This window comes from Sciurus carolinensis, chromosome 12, assembly GCF_902686445.1.
Source record: "Sciurus carolinensis chromosome 12, mSciCar1.2, whole genome shotgun sequence".
In the NCBI taxonomy this organism is placed as follows: domain Eukaryota; kingdom Metazoa; phylum Chordata; class Mammalia; order Rodentia; family Sciuridae; genus Sciurus; species Sciurus carolinensis.
Genome location: NC_062224.1, coordinates 40,740,420 through 40,765,878, shown reverse-complemented (window position 1 = coordinate 40,765,878; position 25,459 = coordinate 40,740,420).

Sequence of the window (25,459 nt, the reverse complement as noted above, 5' to 3'; positions counted from 1 at the left end):
GATCTAAACACCTCCCACTAGGCCCCACTCTTAAAGATTCCACAACCTCCCAATAGCACTACCCTAGGAGCCTGTACCTTAACACATGAGTCTCTGAGGAATATTCATAATTTAAACTATAGCCATAGTGATCCCAAATACTGAACAGATCAGAACATTATTCACATCATGTCAATCAAATCCTGCGAGGTATCCATTGATAACTCAGTGTTATGAGGATTCTTAGATTATTTTCTAGTAGCATTCTCTGACAGAAGCATTATAAGAATGGGACACTATAGTAATCCCAAGAAAACAAGTCTTTCAGAAGAAGGGATAAAGAAGAGTTTAATTCCATGAACAAGAGGAATGGATTTTCATTCTTCTCATAGCTTAACCAGTTCAGGAAGGTCAACCTTATCATAATAGCCAAAGTGAGGTATTTTCAGGGTTTCAGACGTTGTGTTGACCATCATTTTTTGAACTTCTTTTATAGCCTCTGTCTTGTCTTTGCCTGTGCCTATGGGAGATTTTTATATGGGTATAGGAATAATCCTGTCTTTTGGTGTAGGTGGAGATGGTGTTTATCAACTTTTGGTGAAGGACTTAATGTAACTCCTGCCTGTTTTCCCAAATGGTTGAGAATATCTTTAAGTATTCTGCCATCTTTTTCTGAACGAACTTCATTCAGTTTCACACTGTCTTTCAGGGAAAGGCAAAAGGTCTAGGGGCCATCAGGGGGTGGCAGATGCCCCAGGGAAGATGTTGACTGTAAAACTTTGCTACTTCTTTGGTCTTGATTCTTCATTGATTTTGCTCTCTGAGAGTTCTCTTCACTTTCTTCTTGTTTGGGTATGTAAGATTATGTTTAAGAAATATTTGTTTCCAAGAAGTTTTAGGTATTTTTTTTTTAAAGAAAGTATTCCTTAGTTGTGTATTTCATCAAACATACCTCTTTTGTAAAGCATTCTCTTGTCTAGCTTCTGTGATATAGCTGTCTTATTTTTCTTCCATCTCTCTTGCTTTGCTCTTTTGTCTCCCTGTCTGGGTCATCCTTGTCTACAGTGAATCTGGGTTTGTCTCAGACACTGTCCTCTTCCACTTCCATATTCTCTCTTTAGGTGATCTTATTTATATTCTTGGCTGTAAATTATTTTTAAGGGTATAAATATGTAATGAAAATCTCTATACAAACAAATTGTTTACCAGAAAAGATGTATCCTTTTTTTTTTTTTTACAGATTTATAACATCTGTATTTGTAGCAGTATATGTATACATCCATAAGGATTTCTACATTAATGTTAAATAGGAATTTTGATAATAATTTTATCTTAAACCTAAGTCCTTGGGGCTACAACTTATTTAAAATTATATCGGGTTTTACTGCAGTTTGGTAAACTGCAGTACTTACTCACATGAGTTTATATTCTGTAGAGGAGGAAAAGTGAGCTTCTTACATAAGCTGTGTCTGAATGAAATTGGGGAAATATGGAAGTCATCACTAGTTTATCAGATATGGTAATTTTAGCAAGTATCATAAAACTCAGCTTTACCCTGTCTTAATGAAAATAATGCATTATCTCTCATAATGAAAAAATTAAGTAAAAATTTCTAATCATACTGTAAGGTAAGCATACCATAAGGTAATCATTTGGTATGATTAGCAGTTTGGTAATTTTTGTCAAGACTTCCAATTTCTTCCACAGAATTTCCACTACACAGCCCCTGCTTCTATTTTCATTCTATATTTGGTTTTCTTTTGCGATCACAAATGACTGTAACACATACCATCTCAATAATGCTAAAACATTTCTAGAGATAATAGTGACTTAGTGGCAGAAAAGGGGCTTACCCTATATCTTTTATGTCAATAAGAAAGGAAAACTTACCATAAGTTCCTGTTGAAAATTCTTCCTGTGATTCATCAACCTGAATGTGTTCCTCTAGCCAGCCTTGGCAAGGGCATCTTTATGACCCTGATTAGACTCCTTATCCTTCTCTAGACCAACTGGATCTGATGATAGGACCAGTTTCCTCTGAAACATATATCCATGTTGGAGAACCCTGTGGGTCTTCAAAATATTCTCTGGGGAATCAGAGAAAATGTGTAGTAGGCAACAAACAGATCCTGCTGTTCTCTTTTTCCCATTTATTGAAATCACACGTTTTCATTGATTATTATAGAATATCACTGTTGAGCACAGCAATGACCACATTTGCACTGTTAGTAAGACTGGGCTAAGATTGGGACACAGGTGTTATATTAGTGATGAATGTCTTCTTTGGTGCAGCACATATACTAGTATAGAGTAGACCTTGAAGCAAATGCCAACTTCACACAGCTAAATGATCTTGGGTCAGTTTCTTAGCCCTTCTAAACTTTGCTTTCATCATGCATAAATTAAAGATAGCATCAAAAGTGTTAAAGGAGATAATGAAAACAAAACATTTAAAATATCTGACATATTGCTATTTTATTAGATCTATTTTTGCCCACAGTATGCTTTGCTGCCTCAAAAATCATGAAATGTGCATAGAATGATGTTAGCAAGTAAAATAAAAAAGAAAAAGGAAAAAAATAAAACGAAACACCTGGATCCTGCACAGTGTACTCTGACCACCAATGGAGGGGAGACTGACCCCTGGTATAGGTTTATGTCCTTGAGTTAGGCCTATAATCATCCCACAGACTAAAGTGAAGCACATTCTTGGTAAGATCACTAAACATAAGAGAAGGTAAGCCACTTCATGAGTAAGAGTCAAGAAACAAAATAAACAATACATTTAGATTCCTCCATCTGCAGAACGGCTTAGCAGACTTACAACTGAAAAACAGCTTATGTTGTTGTAGAGAAAGCCATAAAGATGGAGCAAGGAGCCCAGAGGCAAACCAATGCATACACGGAACTCCCATTCGACAGAGGTACACAGACATTAGTGTAGAAAGAAAGGTTGTTTAGGAAACAGGTACCCAACTTTCACTATCCAAGTGGGAAAAAAATGGAAAGGGATCCTAGTTCACATGAATTCTCTGAAGATATTCACTCCAAATGGATTGAGAATTTAAATATTAAAAGCAAACGAAGAAATTCAAAGAAAAATTTGAGAATATAGAATTACTTTCTTAACTCAGGGTGAGTTGTTTAACTAAAACACACAAAAAAACTAAACTAGAGAAAGAGATTTAAAAATTTGACTACTTAAGAACTTTTAATTTTTATGAAAAGATACCATAAATTCCAATACAAGTTACAATTTTGAGGAGACAATGCTTGCAGCAAATAAAACGAACAATGGAATGTATGAGGAATTCCTAAATGATAAATTAACAATTGCGAAGTTGATACAAAAATGTGCAAAAGATATGAGTAGACATTTTACCTAAGAGGAAAACAGGACCACCTGTTTTGAGTTCATTGAGTTGTATGAAGGAGATGCAAATTAAGAAACTGATATCAATTTTACCTTTGAGCAGCAAAAATGAATCAAACTAGCAATATCTAGGACTAAATAGTGAATCAAGAATTTCCTTTTACAGTGACTGGAAATATAAATAAAAATGTATCCTTTTATAGTGATAGTGGATGAAGTTATCCTATTTTAAAGTTGATATTAGCTTACCATGAAGGTATAAAATTCAGAAAGAAAGTAGGTAACTGAGGAATATATGTAGTCAGATTAGAAATACCTATATCTATATCTATAAAAGATGGAATAAAGTAAAATTTAATGGTATAAAATACATAAATACACATTAGGATTTCTTTCAGTAAGTATTCATGACTTTAAGTCATTCTGCCATGGTAGCCTGTCAAAATAATCTTGGAACCCAAATGAGGAGTTCTGTTAACATTGACTGAAGGACATAAATACTTTGATTTATTTTTCAAAACAAGTGGCACAGGATTTTATTATAGGGTTCTAGTGAATATGAAGGATCACATGAATTCTGGGAGGTATTATTTTTATCATCTTGATTCTACAATGTCCCCATTCCATTAAAAGTATTCCCATATTTAGTCTGACTCTTGACTGGGTTTCACCTACCAGGGGCCCTTATGTCAGTATGGTGTCCTGCTATATCCTCAAACATTTCCTCTGAAGTACTGTAATAGGAAATGAAAGGAAGGAGATCCCTAAGGTCATTCAAATGAATGTCATTGAAACTACTTGATTGTTTAAAACACAGACATTTTGCATTCTACTCAAAAAGTATAATAGTAATTCTGTTATTGAAATGACATTTCAAACTATTTATCTTCAGAAAGACAAAATAAATCAATACTAAATTTTCTAACTGGATAATGAATTGCAGTAGTTGATTTGAACTGTTAATTTAAATGCCATTTATAAAAGGACAATGCATTTCAATGCAGATTTCAATTGCAGTTGCAGAAAAATCATACCTTAATATTCATAACTAATTCTGAGTAACAGATCAATGCCTAGACTGGTTCTGTTTCATCTTGTTGTCACATGCTTTGAGAACACTAATTCATACAATGGGCAATATAAATGGCAAACATTTTCTGATATAAGTATGGTCATAATAAGGACTAAGGACAGATGACCAAAATGCTGCCAAGCAAGGGACATGTTGGAATGCAGGGGTCACAAACTGGTGACCTGAGGACAAAATTCGGGCCCTCCCTCTGAAAGAAAAGTAAATGCCTTTAGACAGGCATTCTCTCTTATCTCTTGTCCTACTAATTTATGTCTCTCTCAGGGCATTTGAATTTTGTGCCCTTTGTTTTAAATTCACTGCTGAGGAAATTCATTAACTGTAACTCTTAAGTCCCTTGGTCACACAGCCAACTGTAGGGGTCTTTACTACAAGGGTCTCTGATATGTTGACTAGATTCTATGCTGAATCTGGGAAATAATTCATTCGGTCTTTTCATCCCCCCCCCCCATAGACACTTTAACATTCATCAAATCAAGAGTCTCCAATAATTCATAATATCCAAGGTCAAATTTCTTCATTCAACTTGTCTTCCTTACATCAGTCTAGTCATGGATAGTTGAAACATATGCACGTTAACATTGATTTAAGCCATTCAGCCTCCAGAGTATATCTGGTAAGCCCGCCAACCCTGGGTCAATAAACATATTTGTCAGAATTTTATACCCCCCACTTTTAATGACTTCCTTACCTTCCTTACATCCACAAAGGAAAATGACAATTAAATCTGAGTTTGGAAAGTCTGTTTGTTCAGTACTTCTCCTGACTCTACTAGACTACATCTATATAGCAGAGAAAACTTACAAAGTACATTTCCATTTTATTCAAATTTTTAAATGATTAAGTATTCAAACTAGTAATTTTTAATTATTTTTTAAGAATAGTTACCATTGTTTACCACTTCAGTGATCGAATTGAAAAATGTGAACAAAATGAGTTGAAAGAAGTGTTCTTGGTGAGTCATGCAGTAGTTACTGGAGAAAACAGAATTTTTCTATAGCCTTGATACAAGCAATGACTCATGTACTTTTACCACTTGTAAATTTTTTGCTTTCCCTGCAGACATCTTTATATTTTTCAAGTGAATAATACTAGATTGATAAAATAACTCAGGTATACATCTTATTTTAAAAATTTTAAAAGGACTATAAAATAGAATTTTCAATTAACATTTTTCTTCACAGATAAAATCATTACATAAGTAGTGAACAAATCCAAAATATAATATGAATTAATTTACCTAGGAGCCTAAGTTTTCTCAACCAATTTTGTTTTGAATATTTGAAACTGTATTGTTTGACAATACTTTGTGAGAAAAGTAAATTTTTTTCTTTAGCTTTGTCATCCCTATTTGTCAGAAGGAGAATTTCTTGTTCATATATGATAGACTTTTATCTAATTTTATCTTATTTTGTGTCATCTTTCAAGGTAATTCTGAATATGGTCATCAAATAAGTCTCAAATATTTTACAAGTTATGGTTTGTGTTCTCACCCTGCTTTTTTATAAAGCTGTAATCTGCTGCTTTCCTTCAAAATATTCATGATTTGTTTAAAAGTTGCTCCTAGAATGAACATTCCAGAGTGATAACTCAAGGTAATTTATTTTTCCTTTATGCACAATAGATATCAAGATTTCTATTTATTTTAATCCTCACAATGATATAATTCATGTTTTACATAAGCTCAGAGGTGTATCCTATGTCTTGCTGTCTCAACTGAAATTGTGCCTAAGGTAATTAATGACATCATCTGCTTGATTCCAGTGCATTGTGGGAATCTCAGAGACTACACCATATACCTTGGGTAGATTGATTCACACTGTCCTGGCCTTTCTAAGAAATACTATACTGAAAATTTGTGGTTTTTAACCTACCAATTCTGTTCTCATTTGAAAATATATTTAAATTGTTTTTCACTTGAAGGCTAACAAATGAAGAATGAAATAAGAATCACAAGCCTTAAAATTTTCAGTACTTACAGGTTATCAAGGACTATCCTATGGCTAGGAGTGAAGTCAAGCAGAGTCAATATACATGTTGTTAATCATTTATGAAGTTAACCAGGTTTGTGGAATCCAATGTTGTTTTCTGAAATGGAAAAAAAGGTATTAAAATGAAGAAGACCTATTTCAATCCCAGTTTGTGATCCTTCACTCACTTTCTAAGTCAGAGTGCTAACATTCCTTTTGGGAATTAGTTATACAAGTCAATGGCTAATTTTTCATTGTGTCCATTACACATAAACTATTTTTGCTTTCCTAGTTATCACAAGATAACTAACAAACATATATTGTCTGAAACTAAGATGCGGGAATTATGCAGAAATAAATTTGGCACAAAACTTCAGAATTTTGAATACTTACAATGCTCTTCCTCCATAGCTACAGTAAGATATTGAAAAACTGTATTATAGGCAGTCTATATTTAGCATGTGCCCCAGTCTATGGACTGTCTGGGGAATGTGAACCTCATATTGAGAGAGTGAGCATTAGAGAAGAATGTTACCTTTAGAATCATAGTGAGATGACTTTGAAATCTGGCTGTACCATTTTCTTGTTATGTGATTGTGGGTAGCATTCTTTAGCTTTCTGAACCTAATGTTTTTATTTTTACTCAAAGGACTGAATGAGACAACATATGAGAAGAATTGAGCAATTTTTCTGGAGTATAGTAAATGTTTAATAAATGTAAACCAAGTATTACTGTGCGATTTCTGTGTTCTAGAAGAATACTCATTTTAATACTGTGACTATTCAATGCATTTTTATTGTTTATTCATTGTATGAGTAACTTGATTAAAATTGATCTTTCTAAGAAAATTTGAATTTGTTCTCTACATTCTACTCCACCATTAAAAGCTAGGAAAGTGTAACCATTTGGAAGCTAATGTCCTCAGGTTTTGGATTTGACTTGGAGATATCATCCATTCTAATCCCCCTGGCTTTCTTTATCTGGGATTCCAATCATATCTAAGTTACATCCACCTATTCACAGCAGCATTTACCCATTTTTGGTGAAGTAGAGTTGTTTTCTTGCAAGAAGCTAGTTTTGTAGCTTATGAAATTCCCCAGTAAGAACTACTGACAGCTTGAATGGGCAAAGAAAGAACTGATTTGACAGTGGCATCTTGCCTTCTGGAAGTGTCACATCAGACAAATATGGTATTCTGACTCTCAGTTTTTGTTGTACCCTGTCATACAACTGACATAAAATGACATCTCTAATCCTTGTGCACTTTGGGTTATAGCCCCATATGTTGGAATAAAAGGCAGGAGTGAATGGTATTTGGAAGTCTTACTAAACACCCTCTTTGTTCAGATTGACCTGTCCATACCTGTGTAAGATACATAGTAAAAGATAAAAAGCAGCTGATGAAAGCTTTGGCTTCTTTGACTCCTTAATGAGCTGTCAACAGTTCCAAGAGCATTTTGGGGGGGAAATATATATATATACACATATATATATATATATGCCAAATATTTAGTGAATTTTTATACTGTAGCAGCATATAGAAATTTTTGCAACATTTTTCATTGGCAAGTGGGAAAAAGGTGTTTTTTGTTTCTTGTCCACTTTGTTATCCACCCAAAGTCTGCAACATTTATGTAATTCAAAAAAATAGGTAATGTCAATGTTATTTTCATTTGGCTTTGGAATGCTATTTGTGGTTTTGTGTTTTTTGGGGGGTGAGGCAAATTTTTTTTAAAGTGAGAGTCTCTTAAATGTTTCCATTTTACAAGCTGGTCAACCGATCTGGGTTGGAAATACTGAAAGGGCAAACCAATCTGCTCAAAAAAGTTTAGAGGCTAGTCTTCATGTAAATCACCAGTTAAAAATGATACTGATGATAATGATAATGCCAAGAATTAAGGTTTCTTGATCATTCACTATGTACCTGGTACTTTCATAAGTTCCTTAGTTGTCTCATCTGTCCAGTGAGAACAATAGTGCCTACCTCAAAGTTTTCCTGTGAAAATTTAGTACAAAAAAAAATTTGGAATAAAAATGTGTTAGCCATTGTTATTACTATTATTATAAGCTTGTTTATTCCTCATAAAATTCTCTTAGGTTGGTGCTAACATCAACAACATTTTGCAGATGAGGAGGCTGAAGCGAAGATAAAATATCTTGTTTATAGTAGAAGAGTAAGTGGCAGAGCTGGGATAAGAGTCCAGGTTCTCTGAGTCCTAAATCAAACATGTTTATTTGTTTGAATTTCTCTATTTTACTGTGCAAACCCGATATTTCAGAAAAGTCTTAATGACTTAAAATTATTTATACTGCATATTATTAAAGCTCCTGGGATCTATGTTTAATTGACTAAATGAGTTTGGTCAAGTCACTGTACATCCCTGCATTTTAATTCTTAGCTACAAAAATAATGGAGATGAACTAAATAATCTCCAAGGATCTTGCCAATATTGGGTACACTTTATAAGCCTATGAAGTTTATATTCTCTCAAGCAATTCACCTGATTTCACTTGACCTCCAGACAAAGGGAAATTGGTTTAAATTGTACCAGAAGGATTTTTGTGTGTGAGAGAATGTTTTCCTGGTAATAAGGTAGTGAAACACTGAAAAGAGATGCTTTTAAATCTTCTTACCTAAAGCTCTTTAAGAAGAAGGTCGACACTACCACTTGGAATTGTCAGTAGGCTGTTATTGCCTAGAGGCTGTGCACAAGCTAGGTTATAGATTTCTTGCAGCTAAATGGTTGTATTTTTCAGTGATGTTAACTCCACAGTAACTGTTAGGATTTATGGTCCTAGTCAAATAATTAGCCTTAGAACCAAGCTGTGAGTTTAGTGTTGGGAAAAGGGACGCAGTCACATCCCCCACTCACAGGCATATAAAGTAAAGGTTCTCCGGTTTTGGGAAGGAAGGGCATTTGTGTGACCAGCTTTGGCCCAAGGCTAAATTGTTAAATAGGCTGGATTTTCTTATGGAGCCTCCAACCATGGTATATATAATGCTTTGCTCTTCAGAAACTTGTGTGCTCCTGAGCCAGAACACTCCCTCCCCTCCTCCAGGGCTATACTCTGGCCTCTCTTCCCATGCCATTTCCTTAGGTCAAACACTGGTAACAAAGGACCATGGTGGTCAAATGTGTAACACCTTTTATATAGCATCAGTATTTGCACAGAGGCCTTCCTTGACTATGTAATCGAAGAGTTTAGAGGGTCAGACAAAGAATGATTTTTTTGTGTGGAATGTTTCCTCACTACATGACAAAAGGGCTTCTCACCTCTTAAGGGCAGTGGTAGCCTTGCCTGGAATAAAAGAATTAAAAGTACAGAGGGAGGGTGTATTAAAAAAATAAGGAAGCCAGGCATGGTGGCTACTCAAGAGTCTGAGGCAGGGTAATCACTTGAGTCTAGAAGTCAGGGCCAGCATGGGTAATATAGTGAGACTCTATCTCTTGAACAACAGTAATATATGTGTGAGAATGTTATCAACATACTGAATATACGTTCTTGATACATATGGTTATTAAAATATTTGTATGTGTTTTAGTCAGCTTTTTTGCTGCTACAACTAAAAGACCTGACCAGAACAATTGTAGAGGAGGAAAAGTTTATTTGGGGGCTCAGGGGTTCAGAGGTCTCAGTCCATGGATAGCTGTTTCCATTCCTCTGGGCTTTAGGTGAGGCAGAACAACAGGGCAGAAGAGTATGGTAGAAAGAAGCAGCTCACATGATGATCAGAAGCAGAGAGATTCCACTAGCTAGATAAAAACTATATAACCCAAAGGAAGGCCCCCAGGGACTCATCTCCTCCAGCCACACCCTACCAGCTTTCAGTTAACACTCAGTTAATACCATCAGAGGATTAATTCACTAATTGGGTTAAGATTCTCATAACCCAATCATTTCTCCTCTAAACCTTGCATTGCCTCACATGAACTTTTAGGAAACACCTCACATCTAAACCATAACACTATGAAACCATTAAGAAATCATCTCCAGAATGTGTTCCAAGGTTTCTATAGTTATTTAAATTAATAAAGAAGTGGTAGAAGTGGTAGAAAAATAGTAACACAAAAGGGGTTTAATATTATCAAGAATAATAAAGTTTTAGTTGTAGTAAAGGAATCCTAGAGAGAATCTCTTATACTAGGAATGCTCATTCACACTCTAATTTCTGACATTAGCAAATAGTTTTATTTAAAATAAAAAGTTAAATTTAACCACATGTTTACATCTTTTTTTTTCTGAAAAATAAACTCACATATATAAATAATGTATCTCCTGCCTATTTCAGTTAAGTATTTAATAATAATCATGGAAAGATGTTATCATGAATCTGTTTTCACAAAGTTGAATTTTTCCTTTGTTTAAACTCAGGTAGCTTGCAATTAATTTCCAAGGTCTCATTATCTTCTTAGACTTCTGTCATGTGTTTTGGAAAATCTCTGTCTTTGACATATAAATATACCTTTATCCTTCAGTTTCAGTTTAGCTAACTCTATCATGTGAAGAGTTACTGGGGCTTTCTCGCCTAATATTTCTGAGGCATTATGTTACACTTTATTTCATCTTCGTAAACACCTGTGTGTTAAATCTTCCAATATTTGCTTTTTACATGAGGAAATTGAAGTTCAAAAAATAAAGTGGTTTTCCCATGAGCTTGTAAATGATGGGGAAGGTGTCAAGGCTAGACAAGCCCAACTTCAGTGCTCATTTTGCCTGTGAGAAAAAAAAACCCTGATGTAGATTCAATGGTGAATGTCCCCAAAGACCCATCTGTTAAAGGATTGTTCAACACTTGGCATTATTGGGAGATGGTGGAACCTTTAAGAGGTGTGGCCTATTGGGAGTTCTCCAGTCATTAAGGGTGTGACCTTAAAGGGGACAGTGGGAGCCAGGGGGCTTCATCTGTTCTCTTTTGCTATGTGGCCATGCAGTGAGTGATTTTGCTCTAACAGGTGCTTCCCACAGTTGTCATCTAGCACCTTCACAGTGACCTAAAAGACGTGGTCTGCCTGATCATGGATGGAAGCCTCTAAAACCATGAACCAAAATAAACCTTTCTCTTTGTAAGTTGATTATATCAGGTATTTGTTATAGTAGTGGAAAGCTGACTAACATAGGTCTAAAGATAAATAATACTTAGTTTCTGAGGTTAGCCATACCAAGTCTTTTGTTCATGAATTAACACTACTGGTAAAAGAGCTGGGAATATAGCTCTATGGTGGAGTGCTTACATAGCATGTGCATGGTCTGGAGTTTGGTCCCCAGCACTACCAAATAAAATAAAATAATAAAATAAAATAGAAAGCTACTGCTAAATAAGGGTCCAATCACAACCAAGGAACTAAGTATTTTCTCCTACAGATAGAAAAGAGGATAAAATTGTTCAAATCTATTTTTTTAGGAATGTTGTATGACTACCCTTTGAAGTTTTACAAATAACCTTAGATATAATATTTAACTGAATGACTAGGGTTAAGATTCATTAGTGGCAGAGAAGTCTGGGCAAACTATATTTCACTAACCTAAACCTATAACTCTATTACCAGACTTGTTTTTTAGTTTTTGGTTTTTACTTCATTTACTATCTCCCCTTATCATTATCATCATCTCTTAGCAAGTTAAGTATTTATTGAGTTTGCAGCATTTGATAGACACTCTCAGACCTCTTAGTGTCTGACATGAATATCTGGATAATATGAACATTTGGATCCATTCAATCCTGTAACCAAATCCTTGAATATTTTTCTCAAATAAATGTGATTTTTGAAAGTAAACTTGGATTGTCCTAGCCTGTTAGAGTTTTTTCAGCCTTCATATTGGCTTTGTCCCTTGAGTCTCTATCATTAGAATGAATTAGTTCATGTTCTCCATACTTTTTCCTCCCTTCCCCCAATATCAACTTGTCTGCTAAAGGCTAAGTCAAAGAAATGTGTAGTTTCTGAGTATTAAACCATAGTTTGATTGAATACTTATATTTCCTAAATTTGATGAAAATGAGATCAAAGTTATTTACGTCTTCACTTATTTCCTTCCCAAATCAATACTAATCTTATTAGGCTATGTGGAATTGACAAATCTAAGTAATTTGATCAGCATCTGAAAATATCCTGTAATTAAAGGTCGAGTACATGTAATCATTCAAATCTGCAGACTTTAAGAGCTTACATACAGATATTTTGTTAATACCATATTTACTTTTATTATTATTTCATAAAAGTCTAATCTTCTAGCTTATTGTTTCTGAAATGCTTTATTTAAATTGTTTTAAGAGTAGAATGGATAATGACTCCATAATGATTTCTGTTGTTTTGCTGTGTTATTAATGTTTTATATTTAATTTCACCTCAAACCTGAAAACTTAGCATATTTATTTTTCCAAAGATATTCAGGTCATTCTGAACTATGTAGCAAGGATCCCAGGAGAAGGAAGTAATGAGTAAGACATGCATGGTAATGAAACAAGCAAACCATAAAATTAAACTCAGGATGTTGGATTTCCCTCTTATTTCCTCTATTTTTACAGTCTTATTTTAATAAATTTCTTGATACACTTTTCAATTCTTCTAATCCCAGATTCATAACTGATATGTATTGGCTCAGGATTCACTCAGTTGAGGTAGCAATTAGCAAATACAACACAAATAAGTGTTATAAACAAACACAAATAAGTGACATCACGAACCCATGATAATATTCCTCTACCATAGATGAGTTTGGATTTTCAGGCGAGTACCAAGTCTATAGTCACCCGTTTTCATGGAATGAATGGAAAGAATTCATGCTCTGTGGGGTGCCATCCTGTCTGTATAGTTTTATTCATATTATGAAGGGGTTACCTTGGTTAGTCCTAGTGCTTGTTTCTGTACCTAGTATTTTATACTTGGCAATTTAAGAACACCCTCTTATTTCCTCTATTTTTACAGTCTTATTTTAATAAATTTCTTGATACACTTTTCAATTCTGCTAATCCCAGATTCATAACTGATATGTATTGGCTCACAAGTTTGGTCTTTGGAAGTAAATTTATTACAGTTTGGATTCAAAACCATGTTATATCATTTGAAAAGCTCATATGTCTGATTATGCATTTAATGCAGTTTAAAATGAGGCTAAGAGTATAGTTTAAAATTGCTCAGAAATACTTTGAAAACACACCACAGAAATATATTTCTGAAAAGAGTCAACAAGTTTCCCTTTAGTTTATAGAAAACTGCTTGTTGATACTTCTGTGATATATTTGCCTTACTATAGATCTGGAAAGCCAAATTTTATCACAATTATTATTATTTTCATAAAGAGTAGCTCTCTAGAAATACTAAATAGTACTTATAATCATAGGCCTGCATTATTTTGTTACCTATTTAAGGAAGTTAATAATAGCATTTAAATTTTTCTTTTACCACTTTTATTATTCAATGCTGCCCATGAATCCTCTGTGTGGTTATTATATGAAAAATCCACAGGCATTTACTCCCCGGACCAGCACTATTCCTAGAAATATGCCTTGCTAATGTGAACTGCTGGGGAACTAGGAAAAAAAAATAACAGGCCCCCAAAATTGTTTTCTTTCCTTGTGACAGAGGCCAAAGAAAGAAGTTGCAAAAGAAACCTCATGTGTGACCACAATCACAATTCATTGTTTTTAAATGATTGCAGCTTGTTACCCTGAGTCCTTTTGCAAAATACATTCCCAAGGTTAAGACTGCTGAGATAGCTGAGATAGGTCAAGGCAACCAACCTTCAGAAAAGGGATACTCCAAAGGACAATTTGCTAACGGAGCAGAAGGAACTGGTTATGACTACAGGAGGAAAAGCAGAAAGCAAGTCAAGGTCCCTGATTCATTGACTAGATATGTAAAAATGAAGAAGAAAAAAATTAATTAGCAGTACATCCAGCAGGATATTGAGCCAGGGCCTGGAGTAATTAGCCTTTTGCTCTAAAATCCACTCTCTCTGCCTCAACCCACTCTGCTGAGCTACCCAGATAATGAATTCTCCTGACCTCCCACCAGATTTATGTTTCACTCACAACAGACTAAGGAGCTCCTTGTTATATTTGCAGAGTTTCCAAACCCACTGGGCTTTCTGTGACTTGGATCTAGCTGGGCAAAGAGACAGGGAGTGGGGGGTTCAGATCTCAGCCTTAAAAGCAAAGCCTTTGTAGTGACCCTCCAGAGAGGATTGTCCCAGATCCCAGGACACATAGAAAGTTGACCAATGCTAGGAGAAGACCACAAATGATATGTGGACATAATTTCTATCATTTTGAAATTGTTATTATTTACACTGACTTTTAAAATTATTTTCTATGTTCTAAGAATATTGATCATATAATTTAATAAAATCTAGAGATTTTCTTTCAAGAATTTTGTAATATGTTTTAAGATGAATCAATACTTTCTGAGGTGTTCACAGGAAAACGGCATTCTATCTGCATGTAGAAAAGAAGAAAAGAGTCTATGATTCTAAGTTCAATCAACCACTTTAGAGATAATTCATTCATATTTTTAGGGGATGTTTATATACTTGGAATCATTCATATTCAGAATTGGTTGTTTTAGTAGTGCATTCAGGTAGAAAAACATTGGAGGTCTTCAGTCAATGTCGCTAAAAAGAATATTTAATGTTGGTTATTTTTTCAATAATCTTAAGTGAATTTTTTCCAGTTGTCTGGAAGAATTTTATTTACATTTAAGAATTATCCTAAGCATAAAGTAGAGATACGTCTAATAAATATATTCGATCTCTGAGCCATTACTTCATTAAGAGGTCATTAAATTCTTAATCATTTATGGGGGACATGAAATGGGTATACCCCAAATCTGAAGTTGATTAGAAAAAAAAATGAGCAAATTTACTTAAATCAGACACTTACTACCTCATTACTTTCCATTCTTTCTCTGGACATAATATAACAAAAATATATTTGCTTAAACTATCCATTTTATTTTATTTGAACTTAGTTTGGATATTAACAATGGGTATATTTTTATAAGGGATAGAGTAGGAAAATACAAAAGGATGCGGATGTGCTGAATGCTATGCATAATGGCTTTGTATGGTTTCTGTCTTGCTATTTGATGTTCAGTGAATTTATAGGGCACGTTAATTACAAAGGTTAAATGTAGGATTGGTTCAAATCCCACAGTTATGTAGAAGAGCTTTCGCTAATTTTCTGGAACTTTGGTTGTGTTTATATTTATACACACACACACACACACACACACACACACACACACATAATGGGAGAGAGGGAGAGAGAGAACTGAGAAAGGAATATTATTCATGGTGATTACATTGAAATTAGATGATGTGTTAGCTTTCTATCACTATGATAAAATACTTGAGATAATCAACTTAAAAGGAGGACAGATTTGTTTTGTCTCATGATTTCAGTCCCTGAATGGGTCCTGTTACTTTGGGCCTGTGGAAAGGCAGAATCTCATGGTGGGGAGCATTTCATGGAGCAAATCTGTGGCAGTCAGAAAGCAAAAAGAGAGGGGCAGGGGCTGGAGTTCCAATGTCCCTTTCAAGGATAGTCAGGTACCATCTTCTAAAGGTTCCATAGTGCCATCAGCTGGGGACAAAATCTGGAACACATGAACTTTTGGGGGTATTTAGGATCCAAGCCATAACAGATGGAAACTATAGACTATATAATACTTGGTAAAATCTAGAAATTAGTAGTAGAAATAATCTTGTGGATAGATTATATTGAAAAATAATTTCATTTATAAATAGATTCTCATTTCCTAGATTAGAGGTTAAAAAAATGCATGATCTTTCTATTGTGTAAATCTGGCATTGCCAAACTATGTACTACATGCAAACTCTGGCTACCACCTGTTTTTATAATAAAGTTTTATTGAAAAACACCAGAGTTCATTTATTGAGGTGTTATCTGTGCTGCAATGATAGAATAGATGTGAAAGACAGTGTGGTCCACAGAACCTGAAATATTCATCATCTGTCTCCTTATATCAGCAGTTTTCCAATCCTTATTTGTCTTTTTTATTTAATTTTGATATTTTCCCTAATTTGTTGTACATGACAGTAGAATGCATTTATACATTTTGATAGAGCATACATAAATGGAGTGTAATCTCTCATTTTTCTGATTATATATATTGTAGGATCACACTGGTCATGCAGTCATATATGTACATGAGGTAATAATGGATGAAGTTAGAGAATTTCACTTAGCATGATATTCTCTAACTCCATCCATTTACTAGTAAATGCCATAATTTCATTGTCTTTTGAAGGACATATATTAGCATTATTTGTTTCTAATAGAATATAAAGTTTAGTGTTATATATGAATTGGATTCAATTGTCTTTAAAACTCAAACAATAGACATAAGAATTATTCCTTTTTGAAAGCAGAAAATCTAAGGCTATGCAATTTTGTGTTCTATGGATTTCCCCCACCTCTGTGTATGCCGAAATTCTCTTGACTACTTATTTTCATGACAGGATATCTTGCGGCTCATGTAAAGCCATTGATGATAGGAATGATATCAATAGCATTCCATTTTTTACTTTCATTTGGTTGCCAAATAAACACACATTAAGAACTCGGCTTAGTTGATCAGAAGTAGATTCTACAACTTTTACAAATGGGATTTTCTGTTGATATGAAATATCTTTAGTGATTCCATGGATAGAGATACCTTTGTGAACGGATAATTAAATCATCTACTACCACTAGATTTGAGACAAGACTGCTAAATCCAGCCCGCAAGTAGTTGGCAAGCTCTTCAAAATACTAGTCGAAGCCTTTACCACCCTGTCAGGGTCTCTGGCAATGAAGAATGGCAGCAGATTAGTCATCTCTTATTTTGTTTCACTAGTGAAGAGTCCCAGTTACTTCTTGGGTAGCCCACAAGCTTATTAATTGGTTTCTTGAGCCTCATTTTTTTCATCAGTAAAAAGAAGTAATAATATTGTCACTTCAGAGGGTGAACACAAGGAATTTAGAAGTGTAACATGATGACTCTTGGTGTCCTCCAAGTGGAATGTCAGCAGCAACCAAGGTCTTTGTGAAATAATAAAATAATTTAATGTTTTGAAAAAAAATCACATTTATATAAGAATTCTAATGAATATATAAGAATATTCTTTGAAAAATGTCTCATACATACCTCTTCTTCTAAAGGCAAAAGAACTCTGTCTTCCCCTGCTCCTCCCATTTTTTCGGTAGCTACAAACTAAAATGGTCACATATTTATTTATTTCTTGGTCTTTTGCAGAACTGTCTTTGCTTAGGTGACACCTGGCACGTATTCTCTAAGTTCACAAAAGAGGTTGATTTCCTGACAGAAAAAGGAAGTTTAGCAAGTCAAAACATTACCTCAAAAGCTTTATTGGGTTATCCTGTTGTCAGACATGCATGTTTTTACCTGAATCATTTCTTTGAAAATGTGAAAGCTAATGCATTTAACCACAGTTTTGGTTAATATAAGGAAAATTGAATAACCACAAGTTAACAGAACAACTACTGTAATTATATTCAACAAGCTAAGTTTTGTTTTGCTTTGTTTCTAGTATTTTACTTACCTGTCATAACACATAATATGTTTTATTGCGAAAACAGAAAGGCAAGGGTTAAAAGAGATCAAGTGTGGCACCTCTAAAGAATGAAAAATGTGGAGCATAACAAGTCATGCTGTCAGGACCTCTACAGAACCACACCTTGAAGCATCCCTCAAAGGCCAGCCTCTCAATGAGTTTTATTTCCCCAAAGAATAGTTTTCATCTTCCAACATAAATTCTGCAAGAAGCATCAAAACCTTAAGGCCGTAGTGTAACTTCACAATGATCCAAAATTTAAATATACAATGATAAAACCCCAACTAAGAAAATGAATAGTGGAATGAAAAACTGAAAATTTTCAGTATCAGTTTTGAAGGAAACACTAAAAAAATGTTTTTAAAGACATACTTCCTGCAGCTTTTGTCTTTCCTTTTACATTACAGTGAATTTCTTTTCTCACAGTGGAATTTTAAATTAATTTATAATTATACACACTTGCAGGGGATGAGAATGAAATGACCTAATTATAGACCAAATAGATCCCCTCTGGCTATCCTGCAATTAGAGGTACTGGGCCAATGGATGGGCTTCATGCTGCCTTGAGTTGATTCAATGGCTAACCTGGCAGTGAGCACTGACAATGGTTCACATAGACCACAGCATTATGTCACAATCTGTGCAAATTATTTGGAAGCAAAAATAAACAAAACTAAACTTCAAAGTGATGGTAGAACAACTCCCCCTGTCCTGAGCACATATGAGCACAAACTGTGACTATCAAGAGAGAAAAATAAGCAAGAAGATTTCAATGCTGTCTCTGTATTTAACCAGATTCTAATTAGTTACAATTAAGCTGCCAGGGAATAACAGCTACAGTGACATTGAAGAAGAAAATGCTCAGTTCTAACATAATTCCCACCATTTCTTTAGATTTCTCTTTCTCACTGAGATTTAGTTGGAAATGATGGAGAAAGCCAAAGGTCTTAACAGGTACCTAACAGGGTCACTGAAGCAGCAAATTCCTTTTCAGTAAATCTTTGGCCTTACTTTTCTTTCTGTATATTTGACAGCGAGGGGAATAATTACTTTTCTAATGTGTACTCAATTTTTCTTTCTTCTTGTAACCGAGAGAGGGCATTTCCTTGCCTGTTCGCTCTATATCAACCCCAAACGGGGTACTTAACATATAATCTGAAAAAAGTCACATACTTTGTAGAGTTAACAAAATATATTCTGGCTAATATAAAACTCCTAAATCCCATATGAAGCAATGAGAAAACGACATGTGATTGAGCTGGAGGAGAGAAAAGGAAATAATTGCCATTTTTATGAATTGGAAGAAAATTAGAACAGAACAATGTGGTCTTGATGTGTAGTATGACTACACTGAGTACATCAGGTGAGGGGTGAGGCCCAGGATTTGTGTGCTGAGATGGATCGTGATGACATGTGGCTGCTAAATGCAGAATGCCACCCTGAAAGCTCAGGGAATTAATTATTTGCTACCCTCTCTGTATTTTCTTATATGGATAATCTTCCTGTCTAACACTACATAGTCAATATTTAAATGATAAAGATTTTCTTATCATCATTGCCACTTTTATTGATTTTGTTAAAGCTATGTAACACTCTTTATGAGATTATACTTATTTTAGTGAGAGTTAAAGAATAATTTTCTAGATCTTCAATTTATTATTCATGAACTACTATTCTTTTTGAATAACAAAAATACTTTCAAATATTTACCAAAACCTTATTATATAAAATAATGAGATATTTTATTTCAAATATCTTAACAAATTAGAAAAGAATGGAACTAATGCATTGTTGTCTTCTTGTTAGTGAATGCCCTGTTTCCTACTTCAGGTTTTGAATATTTCAATAGGTTTCGGGTTATGCAAATGGAGAAGTCAGCAGAGGTGGAGAATGGGGAGAATTAGTTTTAAGGCCTAAGATAGTAAGGCTGTTGCAGTGGTTTGCAAGCTAGGTCTGTGGACTAAATCCTGCCATGTAGTTTCGTAAATAAAGTTTTACTGAAACACAACCTCTTCCATTTGTTTGCCAATTGTCTACAGCTGCTTTCCTGCTATAGCAGTAGAAGAGTTACTTCAGAGACTGGCCCTCAAAACCTAAAATGTTTACTAACTGGTTTTGACAGAAAAAGTAAATGAGTTAATAAATGAGAAGGCTAAGCTAGCTAAGCTCAGAATTTGCTGCTAGGAAAATGTGAAGTTTCATGTGACATCTAGGATATGTGTTATGTTGAGTTGCTAATTCCTTGAGGTCCCTATAATGGCTTCACGTTACAATTGAGAAATGGTGTTAACCAAATTTCTAAAACTGCTGAGTATTTATCATTTCTCCTTAAGTCATTCTAGAATTGAGATGATTCATTTTTCAGATGTGATTCATCTTACACATTGTAATTTATGATAAGTGTTATTTATGCCCTCCCAAATTTGACTGGTTGTTGAAAAATAAGCAGTTCACTGTGGTTTATTACTTTTGTCAAATGGTTCTGATTTTATGCTCCTACAATTGCAGCTGTTTTAAGGGATGAGGATAGGGGAGTTTTGGCAGTATTCTGATCCTGTTTAATTTTTTTCCTCAAAATGTTTTTGTTCTGAAAAACTGAAACTCTAGTCATCTTAAACTTCCATAACTTCTTATTCCATAAGAAGAAGGAAGAATTATGGTTTGGAATTTTTTTCATTTTCACAGTTTCTCTCCATTATAGAATATCTGTGATATAATATCACAAAAGAATATTAATAAATAATAATAAAATCATCTCAAATTTTACTATGTGTCACTGTCACCTGAAGTATTGTTTGAAGTATAGAAGACTGATTCCCCTGTTCCCCACTTAACAGGTGGCAGATAGAGGTTGTCTTTTGAATAATCACAGTTTTTGTATGATAAATAAAGATCCTATTCTAAAGAGTGGGACCACTCAAAGCACAGCAGAAATATAGTTACTTAGTGTGGGGAATGGGAGAAATATCAAGATTCAAGTTATAATGCTAACTATTACAAAATCAAGCAAGCTGAAAATATGAAAAAGTAATAGGAAAGAGAGAGAGAGAGAGAATGAGATAGAGAGAGAAGAAAAGGAAGAAGAAGGAGGAGGAGGAGGAGAAAAAGAAAAAGAAGAAGCAGCAGCAGCAGCAGCAGCAAGGAACTAAGCCACTCAGCAAAGGCAGGAAGTATCAAGTTGGATATTTCAGAAAACCAAATAGGCAGATATGAAGCCTATCCCCTCAGTCCCAATATTCACAATTATTTCTTGTGTACTAGTTGTTTCTTAGAAAAGATAAAGCACAGAGTTTAATCTATAGGGGGAGCTAGCCCTCACAGGAAAGATATTGATAGAAATTATAAGTAAATAAACATAGATTCAGTTTCCACTTTTATGCTGTTAAGTTCAAATAAGTTTAAAGATTAAGTAATCAATGGCATAAAAATGGAAAGTAGAAACTACAAATCAGTGTGTCTGTTCAGGTCACTTTCCAGGTGCCACTACTTAGGAACTACACACCCTTGATCTATGAATTTTGGTGCATCACTTTTCTCCCCTATTTTAACTTATCTGCTATAATTATTGGTAACATATGTATAACCAGTGAGATTGTCCCTATCTTATGAAAAGGCTTTAATGAATGTTGGCTATAGTGAAATCAATTGGGAAAGGAAAAGTCACTTGGGTGGGAATAATGATGCTGGGTACATAGGTATTTAACAAATATTTTGAAAGATTTACTGAATGAATATAGACAAATACCAGAAAATAAATGAGACATACAATAAAGAAAACCATGAAAAGTGTGAAATACAAGAAGATACATTTATTAAAAAATGTAACTAGAATATTTTACTCTAGTAAAAGACAAGGGATTTTAGATTAATAGAAAAACAAGTTTAGATATACTATGTTTCAAAGACATGACTATTCAAACAAAAATGGAAGAGTAATGTTGAAAACACAGAATAGGCCAAACTATATTATGCAAATGAAAACTAACAGAAAAGCAATAGCAACATTAGGCAAGGAAATATTTAAACAAACATTAAAAAGAAAAGAATATTATCTTAGAAGATACGATTTTCAGTGAAGACAAGTAAAAATGTACTACTATGCATCTAAAATATTTTACCACATTTAAAATAGTAACTCATAAATATAAGAAAAAACATAATACAATACAATATAATAATATAATATGAGACAATAAATATAGGGAGAAACTATAATACAATATGAAACATAAAATATATTATATATAATATAAATATAAGGAGAAATCATTAAGAAGATATACATCTATTTTACCAATCAAGTAGACAAAAATGACCATGATGTAACAATTCTCACCATTTTTATTTCTTTTCTTTTTAAAAAATATTTTATTGGCTCTTTTTAGTTATACATGACAGTAAAATGTATTCTGATATATCATACATACACAGAGTACAACTTCTCATTTTTGTGGTTGTACAGAATGTGGAGTATACTGGTCGTGTATTCATATATGAATATAGGCAAGCTATGTCCCAGTCATTCTACTGTCTTTCTCATTCCCATACCCCCTGGAGTCCCTCTACTCCTCCCTGTCCAGTTGGGTGAACCTCCCCTTCTCCCTTCCCCCTTCCCACCTATTATGAGTTGGAATTCACATATCAGAGAGAACATTTGACCTTTGGTTTTTTTGGGATTGGCTTATTTCAATTAGCATGATACTTTTTAGATCCATCCATTTATGGGCAAATGGAATAATTTCACTCTTCTTTATGGATGAGTAATACTCCAATGTGAATATGTGCCACATTTTCTTTTGCCATTCTTCTGTCGAAGGTCACCTAGGTTGGTTCCATAGCTTAGCTATTGTGAATTGAGCTGCTATAAACATTGATGTGGCTGAGTCGCTGTAGTTTGCGGATTTTAAGTCCTTCGGGTATACACCTGAGGAGTGGGATAACTGGGTCAAACCACCGTTCCATTCCAAGTTTTCTAAGGAATACTGCTCTCCAGAGTAGTTGCACCAATATGCAGTCCCACCAGTGTACCCTTTTCCCCACATCCTTGTCCACATTTATTGTTACTTTTATTCTTGATTATTGATATTCTGATTGGAGTGAGATGAAATCTCAGTGTAGTTTCATTTGCATTTCTCTAATTGCTAGAAATGATGAACATTTTTTCATGTATTTGTTGGCCTATCCTATTTCTTCGTCTGTAAAGTGTGTGTTCAGTTCCTTGTCCATTTATTGGGTTATTTGCTTTTTTGGTGTTAAGTTTTTTTCTAGTTAGTTATGTATTCTTGCTCTATCTGGAGTGCAGGTGGCAAAGATTTTCTCCAATTCTGTAGGCTCTCTCTTCACATTACTGATTGTTTCCTTTGCTGTGAAGAAGCTTTTTAGTTTGATACCATCCCATTTATTGATTCTTGATTTTACTTCTTGTCCTTTAGGAGTCTTGTTGAAGAATTCAGTTCCTAAATCGATGTGATGGAGAGTTGGGCTAACTTCTTCTTCTTCTTGTTGGTGCAGAATCTCTGGTGTAATGCCTGTGTTTTGGATCCATTTTGAGTTGAGTTTTGTGCAGGGTCTAATTTCATTCTGGATTTCTAGTTTTCTCAGCACCATTTGTTGAAGAGGTTATCTTTTCTCCAGTATATGTTTATGGTACATTTTCTAGTATGAGATAACTATATTTATGTGGGTTTGGTCTTCTATTCTATATCATTGATCCTCATGTCTGTTTTGGTGCCAATACCATGCTGCTTTTGTTACTATAATTCTATAGTATAATTTAAGGTCTGAAGTTGTGATGCCTCTTGCTTCACTTTTCTCATTGAAAATTGCTTTGGCTACTCGGGGCCTCTTATTTTTCCAAAAGAATTTCATGACTGCTTTTTCTATTTCTACAAATAATAGAAATTGCATTAAATCTGGATAGTTCTTTTGGTAGTATGACCATATTAACAATACTAATTCTGCCTACGCAAGAATTTGGTAGATATTTCTATCTTCTAAATGTTTTCTTCAATTTCTTTCTTCAGAATGCTGTAGTTTTTATTGCAGAGGTCTTTCACTTCTTCTGTTAGATTGATCTCCAAATATTTTATTTTATTTTGAGGTTATTGTGAATGGTTTAGTTTTCTAATTTCTCTTTCAGTTTATTCATCACTAAGTTATAGGAATGCACTTGATTTATGAGTATTAATTTTACATCCTGCTACTTTGCTGAATTCATTTATGAGTTATAGCCATTTTCTAGTGGATATTTTTGGGTCTTCTAAATATAGAATCATGTCGTTGCAAATAGGGATAGTTTAAGTTCCTTTTTTCTATTCTTATCACTTTAATTTCTTACTTCTGTCTAATTGCTCTGACTAGAGTTTCCAGGACTATAATGAATAGAAGTGGTAAAGGAGGGCATCCCTGTCTTGTTCCAGTTTTTAGAGGGAATGCTTTCAATTTTTTCTCCATTTAAAATGATGAGGTATGTTCCCACTATCCCTAGTTTCCCTAGTGTTTTGAACATGAATGCAGGCTGTATTTTGTCAAAAGCTTTTTTTGTATCTATTGAGATAATCATGTAATTCTTGTCTTTAAGTCTGTTGATGTGGTGAATTACATGTTTTGATTTCTGTATAATGAACCAACCTTGCAGCCTCACTTTATCATGGTGCACTATCTTTTTATTATGTTTTTATATGTGATTTACCAGTATTTTATTGTGAATTTTTGCATCTATGTTCATTAGTTATTGGTCTGAAATTTTCTTTCCTTTTTGTGTCTTTGTCTGGTTTTAGTATCAGGTTGATATAAACTTTACAGAATGAGTTTGGAAGAGTACTCTCCATTTGTATTTCATGGAATAACTTGAGGAGCATCGGTGTTAATTCTTCATGGAAGGTCTGTTAGAAGATGGCTGAGAATACATTTGGTCCTGAATTTTCTTTCTTTGTAGGCTTTTGATGGTCTCTTCAATTTCATTGCTTGAAATTGATCTGTTTAAATTTTCTGTGTCCTCTTGATACAGTTTGGGTAGGTCATATGTCTCCAGAAATTTGATGATGTCCTCAAGATTTTCTGTTTTATTAGAGTATAAATTTTCAAAATAGTTTCTGACTATTATCTATATTTCAGTAGTGTTCATTTTGAGATTTCTTTTTTCAGTGCAAATTGTATTCAGTTTTTCTCTCTCTTTTTTAGTTGGCTAAGAGTTTATTAATTTTATTTATTTTTTTCAGTGAACCAACTTTTTGCTTTGTTGATTTTTTTGATTGTTTCTTTTGTTTAAATTTCATTGATTTCAGCTCTGATTTTAGTTATTTCCTGTTTTCTACTGCTTTTGTTGTTGATTTATACTTCTTTTTCTAGGGATTTGAGATGTAACCTTATTTATTTGTTGACAGTCTATTCTTTTAATGAATGAGCTCAGTGCAATGAACTTCTTTTTAGCACTGCTTTCACAGTCATCAAGATTTGCTATGTTGTTATAC